Source organism: Dreissena polymorpha, chromosome 9, assembly GCF_020536995.1.
Source record: "Dreissena polymorpha isolate Duluth1 chromosome 9, UMN_Dpol_1.0, whole genome shotgun sequence".
Taxonomy (NCBI): domain Eukaryota; kingdom Metazoa; phylum Mollusca; class Bivalvia; order Myida; family Dreissenidae; genus Dreissena; species Dreissena polymorpha.
The window spans coordinates 104470300-104483279 of NC_068363.1; the positions used below are offsets into that span (position 1 = coordinate 104470300).

Genomic DNA, 12980 nt, shown 5'->3' on the forward strand with positions numbered 1-12980 from the left:
AAACATTCGTAGAAAAAATAATTGCAAAACAAAACAAAACGAACAAAATATTTTACGCACTTCAAATTAAAAAAACGCCGAAATCTCAAAAGCTCAAACTAAATGGCAAAAACCTTCTTGGAGAAAATAAATTTAATTGGAAACAGATATTTGCCATGCCATATAAATCAACTACTGATAGCGCACTGAGAAATTTTCAATATAAATACATCCAGAGAATCATAGCTACAAATAAATATCTTTCTAAGTGATTCCTATCCAACACAAATCTATGTAATATGTGTAGTGAACATATTGAAACAATAGAACACCTTTTCTGGGAGTGTAAACATATTCAATCTCTATGGAATCAATTGACAACCTTTCTAGAGAAACAGCAGTTAAATGTTAAACTATCTCTCTTAGACATCAGTTTAGGGGTAAAAACCTTTAAAATACAAGAGGTTAATAACGATGTGAATTACATAATTATATTAATGAAATATTTTATATTCAGCATGAAATACAGAAAACAAATACCAACAATGAACTGTTATATCAATTATTTAAAACTAAAGATTCAAATAGAAAAAGAAATAGCCCTAAACAATGATCCACTTCATATATTTGAACAAAAGTGGAAACACATTAAACTTTCATAAACATGTCCAGTACGCTTTCTACCCACTTCATACAACTCATCCTTATCCATAATTATTCTGTTTTTTTTTTCTTTTTCTTTTCTTTTCTGTCTTTTCTTTCTTTTCTTTAAAAAATATATATTAGCATATCTTGTATAACATGTTTGAACATTATTTTTGCTACATGTTATCAATTTGTTTTATGATCACATACAGGTATACATGGTATGTATTAAATTGAATAAAAAAATGGTGAAATATTTAAAAAGACATCATTAAAAATGTTAACTGGGTCGCGCTTTATTCTCCAAACACAGATCTTAAAAAGTCACATGGTATTGGCACCGTGATAAAGGTATCAATAATAACAGACCCAAGATATAACCATACATCTGTATATCCTGCTTGCTTAAAATATTGCGAACTTTGGAAGACCAATTAACTTTCGGATTTTGTGTATTAATTTCCAAACTTTGCCTATGAATGATAGTATTAAGGTTACACTTTCCTTGTTTGTTTTGATGAAGTTTTAAAACACATTTGACAATGCTGATGTATCTACCAATGTATAACGAATTCGACCAACGTCAGAATATAGTTACAGTGAATATTTTGGCAGTTTCAAATTTTTAAGTCTTTTACAAAACTTTCGGTGAATACGTTCAATATTAGTTGCCGCAATAAATCCCCATACTTCGCAATTATAATTTAGGATTGAAAAGAAATATACATAAAACAGCTTGAACATAACATTTATCGGGACTTCCATATCTTTCGATTAACAAATAAAAGGGAATTCATCGCCCGTGTATCTTTGCCGCATAAAGTATTTGTGGCAGGAATACATGACCCCCCCACTTAACATTACGATACCAAGGTAGTTTAAATTGCTCCCTATCTTAACATCTCTTTTTCTTTGTATTTCTATTTGTAATTTTTGTTAAGCACGCCCCCTTTTTGGGAAACTATTATTTTTGTTTTGTCAGTATTTACAGTTAAATTCCATTTATCATTCGCGAAGACGCAGTGGGACCTTGCCGTTACTGAACTCTAAAATACACACTAACATGCACGCAGCACAGCAGCTGAGGCTATTAATAAGCAACCTTAATAACAGATGATTCCTCATCAGACAGGAGAAATACGAAAAAAGCGAAATATTATTTTACTAAGGCTCGATTGCTCATTGTCGGTTCGGGTACTACTTTAATGTACCCCGGGTACTCTTAGAATACTTAAATGTACCCCGGGTACGGTAAATATACTGAAACGTACCCGGGAATTCTTACGCTTAATTGGTCAATGTCGGCTATTTCATCAAATTACTTATGGTCTTAATTATGTCAATATTATGTAACATTTCGTCTCTTCATTATCGAAACTCCTGCTCAAAAAGCATTTTGAGGAAGTTTTTTTTTCAAATAGAACTGTTCCGTATTCCGTAGCGATTTTACGACATCGGATTTTAGGCGGGAATAAATCTTGGGTACAGTATAAAATGGCCGGGTATGTGTTAGTATATTTACCGCACCCGGGTACATCTTAGTATATTAAGAGTATCCGGGGTACATGTAAATAGTACCCGAGCCGACAATGACCAATCGAGCTTTACTTTAATTAATAGAACAATTATACCATTATGTAACGCAAAAAAAAAATATTTTTATTTTAATATGCATATACATTCCATTTCATTATTGTTTCATATTGATAAGCAATACGCTGTTAATGGAGAAAATTTATCCATATACGCTTAAACTCAACAGAAAAACATTTGTTTTGATCATTTTCGAAATTGTTGTGATTAATATACGTTAAAATAATACTTATATTACTATTAAAACCAGCTTTTCGCATCGAATGGCAATCTTGGCATTTTGACTCGGTACCCAGTCACTAAATCGCTCAGGGAAGACATAATGGACTATCGATTAACGTTGAAAGCACAGTATTGCTTTGAAGATGAGGAAACAAAAACTACCGAAATAGAATAGTCTCATGATGAGATGGAAATGGTTTCATTATCTAACCACAAATGTTTGCCGTACTCGTTCAGTGAGTTGGTATGAAAATCGTTCTTGAAAGACTGAATAAACTATCGAAATGTGCAAGTGTGCTATAAATAACACAGTTCGACATCATTTTTTATCGAAAAGTATTGTGCATGGGTGATCCATTTTAAGAAACAAATATATATGTTAAGAGCTGCGTCATGAGACATTGGCTCTCATACCATATGCGGATATCGTAGCTAGTAACCAGCCTGTGCATCTCGCAGTCTGGTCAGGAGATACCTATATGTGACAACGAAACCTTGCAGCAGACTTGGCTTGAGACCCGCTAGCTGAAACGCCATCAGACCCATTTTTTGTATGACGCGCCTCTCAAAGAGTGATTTGAATGTGTTGAAAGAAACTGCACGCAAGGCAAATATTTAAATACCTTATATTTCGATGGTGAAAAAATAAACTCATTATAAGCCAAGTGAGGACACAATTTATGTGATCTCCCTTAGAATAATTTTATTTACGAACATGTGCGTGTGGTTGGCACTCAATAACACACATTTCATCCGGTTTTATATGGAGGTATTTAGGTAAAAAATACATCCTTCTTTATGACTGTCTTTGATTCTTGCTGGTACTTTCAATTTGTTTGTATACACCTTTTTTATGCTTAATGACAATTACATCGTGCCTGATAAGGGTTGTCTTTTCCATTTGGCTTAATGGTATCGTTAATGTGTACACATCCAACGCTCTTGTTCGTAAATTGCTGGAAATATGTATGTTGGTTTGTTCAGAGAGAGTTATCCAATAGGCGCAGTGAATAATGAAATCAAACATTGATGCGGTGAATAAATTAACGCGATAGCAAGATGTGAGTTTCACCCAAGCATAAAGCAACATACAATCATGCATGATACAATGATGTCAATTGACAGTCGTTACAAAATGCTACAAACGACTCCGGAAATTTACGGCGTATGAGGAAAATTTTAGGGTAGAAGTTTCACCCTTTTGACATATTTAGTTGGTCCTAATTTTGAAAGGTAAAGTAGATAATCTACTTAAGAAGGGAAACATTTCAGCAATATCGTCTGGATATGTATTTTATAACTTACTATATTCTGTATATAATTTTACTTTTAGATTTAACCTATTTCTATTTGTTTCCATCTACATGTATCTATATATTTATTTTAAGAGAGTTTTCCCTGCCGAAGGCGGAGGGATATTGTTTCTTGCGTTGTTCATCCGTCCGCCGTTCGTCCCTCCGTACGGGCTTGTCGGGAGCTGTTTCTCGGTAAATTGCGTGAGCTAGAAGGAAACTTAAAAATAATAGTGTTTTATCAACCCGGCGTGTCGCCCTGGATGCGACTGTATGTTTGCCAGCCGCCCGGCCGACTCACCCAGACATTGGGGAGCTTATGAAAGAGGCGGTCGATTCTTCGCAAACGCTGCGCGAACTCCCTCAAAAGTTTAACTGGTCGCATCCAGGTTTCGGCACGGAAGCCGTGTCCGATTGAGAGTCTAGGGACCGACTAGTTTTAGCTTCGTTCGAACGGCCAAACGGGCCTTTGGTTTCTTCCTGCTAGCCGGGTTTGTGTGCGGCCGTGACCACTGCGAGCCGCTTCGGCTGAGTCTCGATTCCTCAGTTTGGTCGCTTTCTCTAGGAGGGCCCTGGCCGGGGTCACGCTGTACAAGCGCCCGATGTTCCTGCTCTCAAACACTGGCCCGCGAAGATCAGCTACTGCCCAAGAGACAAGACACGTCGCAAGAGAAAAACAATATATATATATATAGGAATGCATTTGTCTCCAGCGTGACCGTCCGAAACGGGGTTTATCCCGCTCATCGGGACTGTCGCCCTTGGCGATACACGGAAATCTCAGCCACCGATAGATTCTGTACAGAGAGCAGGCCTTCCGAATAACATTTTATTTGTTGTTTAATGCAGTTGTAGTGAAGAATTTGTGCATATAATACTTGTTTTTTCGTTATTTTCAGTGGGTACGAAATGGGTACGAAACTTCAGTTTTGTTCCGCACTGGTTCGTACCAAAAGTTAAAAAATCGACAAATCAACATTTTTTAAACGATTTCAAACCATGAATGTCCAAATAAAATAAATACATTAAAAAGAAGAGTATATTAACACTGACCCATATCTGGATTCCTGATGAGTGATTATGAAATCATGAGAACATGTACATGACTTTGTATGTAACTGTAGCTGAAGTCTGGTTTGTTCAGTCACACCCACACCTTGATTGTAATCTTTAATGTAAAGCCATAATAATATTTTATAAGAAAATGACACTGATATTATGCTTGTTTTTAAGTATATATTATAACCTAAATCCAATAGATATACATTTAATAAAACATAGATCAAATGAGATTTTTTTTTCTTTTTGCCTCCAGTACCGTTTTGCGGAAAAGTCCGCGTCTGTTTTGGCTATTATTTTTTAATGACAAAATGATGGCTATTATTTTCTGAAGGCCAGTGTGAGCCCTGCCTTCGGAAGTTACCATTGAGACGAGGCACTCCGGCCGCGTACGCAGGCTCGGCTCGTCGTGTTCGGCAGGGCGTCCGTGGTCCCATGTCGATACAAACGGTCTCCATTGGTCCCGTGCGATGCATAACGGCGATCAGACCTCGCGAGGTCGGTAGCCCGACTAGGCCCGCGAAAGCACCCCTACCATAAGCGAGTCCCGAATTCTTTATTACTGTCTGCGAATCAAAATTTATAATTAAATATATATATATTTGACATTTTATATAAAGCATACAAATGCATGCAAAGGGGGCTTCCTTTTGTTGTCAATCTATGTTATTTTATACTTACTTCTTCAATAATAAATATAATACAAAATGTAGTATTGCCAGTTCATGAGGAATAATAATATGTTATTTGATAAGTGCAATATGAATCACAATTGAAGTTAGTGATCTCTTAGATTTTACTTTTAATATTACGCAATTTCCAGTAGAAGAAAAACAAATATGTGCATTTTCTAAACAATTTCCATTACATAATTGTGTATTTTCAAAAATCTAGTTTCACAGGGATTTTTCCCTTTGTTCCCCATTTTATTACTAATGTTAAAGCTTTCCAATTGTATCAATAATTCTGATAAAAGCTTATTAAATAACTTAACAATTTCACAGCTTTGCGTTGGATCCATGTACACATACATTTTAATAAGGATTTACCTGAACTAATAAAACTGTTATAATGCATCTTACTTGATATCAGATTATTGGTTGTTTTTAACAAGTTTGTCTTTTATAGCTTTTGTCATTGTCTAATTGGTAAAACATTCCATGCCAATCAACAAACATCTTAATGGTGCAATATGTATCACTTCTTAATCAAGATTCCTTTATAATAGTGCTGTTGATTCGATTTGACAACAAATGTTTTCCGTAATGTTTTTTTTTATAACGACCTGGTAATGCCAATTATGCAACAATTCCTATGTTACACCAAACTAGTATAAAAAGGCAATGCAGACCTCCATTTGTACTGCATTTCTTCTTTATACATAAATGGTGTTTCTCTATTTAGCGTTGCAGGTAAGAAACATATTTAACAGTAAGTTATCATTATGTTTGATTAAATTTGTTTAACTTTAAATTTCAAATACTCTACTGTCTTATGGTAATATAATGATTTATTCTGAATATAAGTCGGGTTTGGAATTAAGCATGTATACTTGTGAATTATTGCTTATTCTAAAACAAAGAGTTTTCATCTACATTTTTTTGTATTAATTCCTTGTTTTTCCAGAGTTAAAGTAAACTAAAATTATGTATAATTGATTTAAAATGTATTTGTATTGTATTGTGACTGCATTTCTTCATTATAAATAAATGGTGTTTCTCTATTTGACGTTGCAGTCCGGCTTCCTCGTCTACCTCTCACAACAAGTTTAAGAATTCGTTGCCTCAAAATTAAACCAACACACATAATCTGAAAGAACATATCTCTAAAAAACATTTAATTGACCAAGCACAACACGTAACAATAACCGTTGTTACACTAGTGAATAAACATTACAGATTGTAGCAAACTTATAAAAATTGTGTTATCACTTGCGGTATGATCTTATACAGTTCTTTACATAATTATACATTTTTCTTCTTTTCCTCTGCTTTCTAATTCTCTGGTTTTATTTTCAAGAATTCTGTTTCGTTCTTCTAGACTTCTCATTTTTTCATCCGTTGCAGCTTTTTCAGCTCTTGCTTTAGCATCTGCTATTGCTTTTGCAGACCTTGCTCTTTCTTCCTGCAATAATTTTTCATACTTTGCAGCTTCAGAAGCTCTGGCAGCTTCAACTTTGGCTCTAAACGCTCGTTCATCCATTTCAGCTTTAACGCTTCAGCAGCTGATGCAGCGTCAGCAAGTGTCTGTAACTTAAAAAAAAGATTTCTAAATTGCATCATAATTTAAGATGAACCTTTGAACTGTGTTAACAAAAGTTAACTCTTAAGGTGTTGATCAGGGCAGCTGACTGGTCGACAGTGGTTAACAAAATTTGCATGCAAGTGTATGCGCTTGCAGGCGCTAGTTCTTGCATGCAATTGTGTTCATGCATTTTAAATAACATTGTGGGCTTGATAAGAGTGGTTAATGTATAACAGATATGAATGTGTAACAGAATATCTCATCATGGCCCTCATTTCAGCATCATCTAAAGTGGAGTTGGTTAGGAAATCACTGGCAGAAAGCAAATAGGGTATGTTAAAACCACTATGTCGTATTATCAAAAGTATGTATTTATAAAGTGATATCCCTCATTACAATATGTTTTTTTCCTTTAAATGTTCCATCCATCTTACAAGTTATATGTTTCACACGAAAGTAAATAAATAATAATTTATAAAACTTGTTGTCCCGATGGAGGTATTATGGTTTCCATATACCCCAAACTTAACTCTATTAGTGTCAGGGTCATCGTAACAGATGCCTTTATAACATTTTGAGAATTATACACTGTGAAAAAATGTCATTTTCCCCATTGAGTAAATCTTGATAAAACAGCAAAACAGTTGCATCATTTCTGAATGGAGTTTATTGATTCTTTGAAAAAAAAACTCGGTCATCGGTTTCAATTGATTGAAAAAAAACCTTAGCATTGTAGAAGTCATATTTATAAATCAAGCATTTGATCAGTTGGTCTGTCAAGCTGCACATGTGTACTTTGTATTCTTAACTTTTTACCAGTGAAAGACGTTACTTTCCTGTATGCTGCAACAATTTTGCAGAATTATAAGCCCTTGAAATCAGGCAGATTTCGGATACATTACAGCATTGTACATGTGCACTTTTTGTAACAAAACTAGTCTCTCAGTTTTCTTTGCTAGATTATTTCTACATACATTTTAATGAGGATAAACATAGTTTAGAAGCTTATCGGAGACCCTGCTCCGAGAACGTAAAGGCTCAACAAAGCTAGTATTTGTGAAAACAAGTTTTGAGATGAAGATGTGTTTAATCTCCTTGTCCACTTACCTTGAGTACTCAAGATATTATTTAACGAGAGCGCTGACGGCGTTGACAGTCTTGTGTCAAGGTACAGGAAGTTTCTGCTGAAATGAATGTTAAAAGAACCGTTGACTGGAGGAAACTCTAAAAGGCTATCAATAAGAAAAGTTTTTTTTAGGATAAGTTAATATAAATGAAACACAAAGGGATGAAATACTGCAAACCATGCTTTATCAATCGGAAAATCATTAATATGTATCAAAGGAACGTGGTACTGTTTTTTTTAATAAGCTTATTTTGGCTATTTAGTTATCTTCAACCTGGAAGTAATGAATATTTCTGTAATCTTTTTGCTGGTCCCACACACTTAGAACTGATGAATACCAGGTATATGCCATCTCTCCCATGAGGACCTCTTCATTTATGCTAATGGCTATAAATCTTTTAATTTCTGTAAATTGCCTTAAATCATGGTCACTTCTGCCAATCTCTAGAAATTTGCATACAGTCTAATTTGAATAGTATATAAAGGGAGTTTTGGGGACTAAAAGGAAGAAGGAAAACGGATGAATGCTTTTAATACATATAATTGTATACTATTGAAAACTTGTGCCTGGATATCAACACTTTAATGTTTTGAATATACTTTTCGTTACTACCGGTTATCATATTAGTGTATTTCTTAGTTTACTTTCTTGAATACATGTTTGATTGTGAAATAAAATTTGTAGAAGACATTTGAGTTTGGATTTAATAATTGTTTATAAATTCAACGTGGACTGGTGGCAGCAAATTCACCGCTGTTTGTCCAAACTAATCCATGTTGTTTTGGGCCATGCGCTAAATGACCGTAGGAGAAAACGATAACAGTATTTTTGCGTCATTTCTTGTTGGTTCTTGTTTTTTTTTTGTTACTATTCATTCTACTGTTACGATCGCTTCATTTTCTTTTAGGCAGAAATAAATAATTCGTTGTTTTGTTGTGTTGTTGTTGTTGTTGTTATATTTACTGACTTCGTTACATAAGTAAAATATTACATGCATACTATGCTTTGGATCACAGGTTTTGAAGTTTTTAATCCTTATTCAAATAATTCATAAAAATTCAAATAATATGCACCCTTATTTGCAGATTAATATCAAAATACTGTAATTTGACCCCCTCTTGCAGCCCAAAATAGCAAGGTAAATGTTTGCCGTCACAAAGTTTAACAATATTTTGTACAGCCCTAAAAAACTTGACAATCTTCTGCATGAAACAATTATTTATCCGTTAAAACTATTAAATGTTCCCCATTAATAAATACATTTAAAAAGTATGCTATTCACTTTGTTAAAAACACATAACTGAGTATGCAAAAGTTAGCATAAAAAATGTAAGGCACATATTTATAGGAATGATGGCATATATAAAATAAGTTTAAAAAAACTACGATAATTTAATAAAAATGTAATTCCTATCCACGTTTATAAGGGACTCTGTAACAGATTTTTTGTATTTTTTCAAATGTCATAAGATACAATTGCAATATAATTGCTTACAAATCTTTAATGTTTTAAATAGTCTTAACTAATATTTGGTAAGAAAAAAAGTTGAGCAAAAAAACAGCTAACGTCACCGCGATTCGAATCCGTGTGTTCAGATTCAGTAATGGGATGCGCTACCACTGCGCCATGCAAACTGTTATAGACTGATGCGAAACATGATACGTATGATAAACCTTATCTATATCGTCTGTCAAAATCCTGGTATCCATGTCTTCGAAAAACACGCACCTGACTGCGATATGTGATTATGATTTGCTGTTTACAATAGTCCAGTGGATAAAGCCAATAAATTTCTAATTGGTTCAGCCACTGGAAGGTACCTGTTGATAATAGTGGTGGTTGATGGACATCGAAATATGGTCTTTATGTGCGCCTTGTCTAAAACCTTGAGTTTAATCAGCCACCTATACATATGGGTACCTGTTTTTTGTTGTTGTTTTTTGCAAATGAATATTTACCATTTGAGTTTGTTAGAAGACATAAATACATGTACAATTGTTTTGCTGTCTGGAAGAAATACAAAATAAGGCTCTGGTATTGACCGAAACTGACATGAATATTTGTATAAGTTGCAGAACGAAACACTATGTCTTTATGTTAAATTTAAGTATTTTCAAATAACTTAAATTAAGTGATCTGTGTGATGAGATAGAGTGTTGTGCATTTATAGCAAGTAAATTTGTCAAAGGTATAAAAACATTATTAATAGTGAAATGTAAAATAAAACAGCATATATTTGTGACAATTGCACTCGTATAGCAACATTGTGTTATACTATGATTAATATTGTTATTTTGAGCTGGGCTTTATAATTAATTCTGTGTAAAATGATGTTTTAGCAATCAGGAATCAAAACAAAATAAAAACTCTCAAACCATCATGCCACTATATACAGGATGCATGATCACGTGACTTAAGGGGTTCCCAATTAAACGTTAATGGATTTAAACACACCGGTAAGTGGTGCTTTTTTTAAAATAACTTTTTTAAACAATTTGTCTTAAGAATTTCAACTAGTGCATAAAATACAGATTTGTTTGCTGGTTATGGCAATTTGAAATAATCAGAATTACTTTATTCAATAAGCATATGTTCTTGTTCGAAAATGCTCTGTGTACTGCATTTATTTATACGGTTATGCTTCACGCAACGTGACATGTTTTCACCGATTTCAGACGTATTCAATGATTTATTCTTATACCTTAAGATATCGACACAAACAGCAAGAAAAACTGTCTTTTATGCACTTAAGATTTTTGCAAATGAATTTCAATAACTTGAGCTATTTGCAAAAAAAAGTTCTTAATGGTGTGTTTACATTCTTTCCAGCCCGTGTGTAAACCCCCCAAACCCCTTTGATTCTGCACCCTGATATAGTGTGTATAATAAAATAGTGTATTTAGTTCGAACATGTTAGTTTAATTATTGGTTCTGGGGTCAAAACTGGAGGAGTCAATTTAGATTGTTGCAAATAGCTAAAGTGTAAGACATGCAGTGTCAAAAATATTTTATCACTGCTGTAACAAGCTATAAACATAAAAGAAATGGGGTCTTGCTTGTTAAGCTCTCCATGAATGGAGGAAATAAAGAATCTATTTATCAATTACATGTCATTTTGTCAGTGCTATACGTTAACCTTTATTTCCAATCAAGGCATATAAACAGTATTTATTCTACATTTACTGCATTAAAAACGTATTTCTTTCCATAAAAATATTAATGTGAACAACAAATGTTTGAAATAATTAAGAAGCATACATTTATTAAACCAGTTATGCCCTGTTTTCTCGTATCTGGTGACACTTTGATCATGGCTTTTTACAATCAGATTAAGGTCATAGAACCTAGGAGATGAATGCCTGCGGACAATAAGCCAGTACATTTGCGTTACTTGGTAAATTACCATCTATACCGGTAATAAACAATGGTTTCATCCAACAGGATAATTAATCAAAGCGCTGACGGCACTGAAGTTGTTCGCTAATGCATAATCTTAGACGCAACTAAGTTTTCAAAATTATGTTATAGCTTTTTAAATCGCATGTTTGAAACGTAAAAAGACGTTAAAATTTATGAAGATTGTGTCTTAACGCACAGGCCGAGATGATGTTATAGAATATAGAGATAACTTAGACAAAATAACAACAATCTGTCTCGTTTTTGAAATTCCGAAAGCATTAAAACTATTATGAAAATGGTATAATGCGAAACAGTTCATATAAAATAAAATTTGCAATCACCATCATATTAAATGAATATATTTGGAAAATCGAATCACACTAAGAATATAATTTCATGATGGAAATTCCATTTACACAACTTTTATGACACCATATACAATTCAAAATAAACAACAAGATAATTGATGACAATAAAAAAATAAGTCTGCGAGCAGTACTTTTCGTACTTTCGAAAATCGTTTAATTGTCTAGCCACACGTGTTTGCCGCACTCGCTCAGCAAGTCTGGAAATCGTTCCTGAACGCCTAAATAGGCTATCCTTATTTGCCAGTTTGCTGTATTTGCTTTGTTTAATTCAATTTCATATCGAAATGCATGATACTAAAATATTTATATTTATAACTCGCAATGAGTTTAAAAAAGACATGCGTCATGCGAAAATGGGTCATATGCCATTTGCGCCCATCATAACTATAGCCAACAGAGTCTGCGTATCCCTATGTCAGGTCAGGAGATACATAATGAGACCATAAAACCTCGAGTTTTTGTATAACGTACAGCATCGCCTCTGACCAGACTAAGCAAATTCACAGGCTGGGTTTCAGCTACGCTTGGCAAAACGCCATAAGACACATTTTCGAATGACGCTGCTATGAATATGTGATTTGAATGTTTCGAGAAAAAATATTCGTGTTAAATATTAACATACGATATATTTCGATGGTGGAGAAACAAACTCACAATAAGCTATGTGATGGCACATATGATTTGAACTCCCGTAGAATATTTTTTATCTGCTAACACTAATGTGTGGTGTGACTATGATAACACACACTTCATGAGGTGAATATGCGGCAAACAAGTGAAAACACACACACAATAGTTTAACTGTTGTTTTCAATTGAATGATTGAGAAACGTAAATTTCTAACTTTTGCATCTCATGTTTAACGTTTTATAAATTGAGAACTGTGAATATAAACAAGCTTAACCTTATATTATTGCGATGTTTTCGCCCGTGAAATTGAGAATACATGAGATATCGCCGCTTCCTGTTGAGAACAAAATAACGTTTCCCAGACATATCAACTTGAACCCCGGTGTAGTAGCAAGCGCTATTAACCAGTTTGTGCAACATA

General features: G+C 33.9%; 1 long non-coding RNA gene across 2 annotated transcripts in view; it reads right to left on the reverse strand.

Moving 5' to 3' along the window:
• Nucleotides 1-6612: 6612 nt before the first annotated feature.
• The window catches only part of LOC127843792 (uncharacterized), a 33690-nt gene continuing 27322 nt past the window's right edge, over nt 6613-12980 (reverse strand). Inside the window, exons 2-3 of one of the 2 annotated variants that reach the window (XR_008032346.1) lie at nt 8142-8218; nt 6613-7042 (exon numbers count right to left, since the gene is read on the reverse strand). This is a non-coding gene — a long non-coding RNA (uncharacterized LOC127843792). The remainder of the gene's footprint in view (nt 7043-8141; nt 8219-12980) is intronic. The other variant, XR_008032347.1, reaches the window with a different exon arrangement.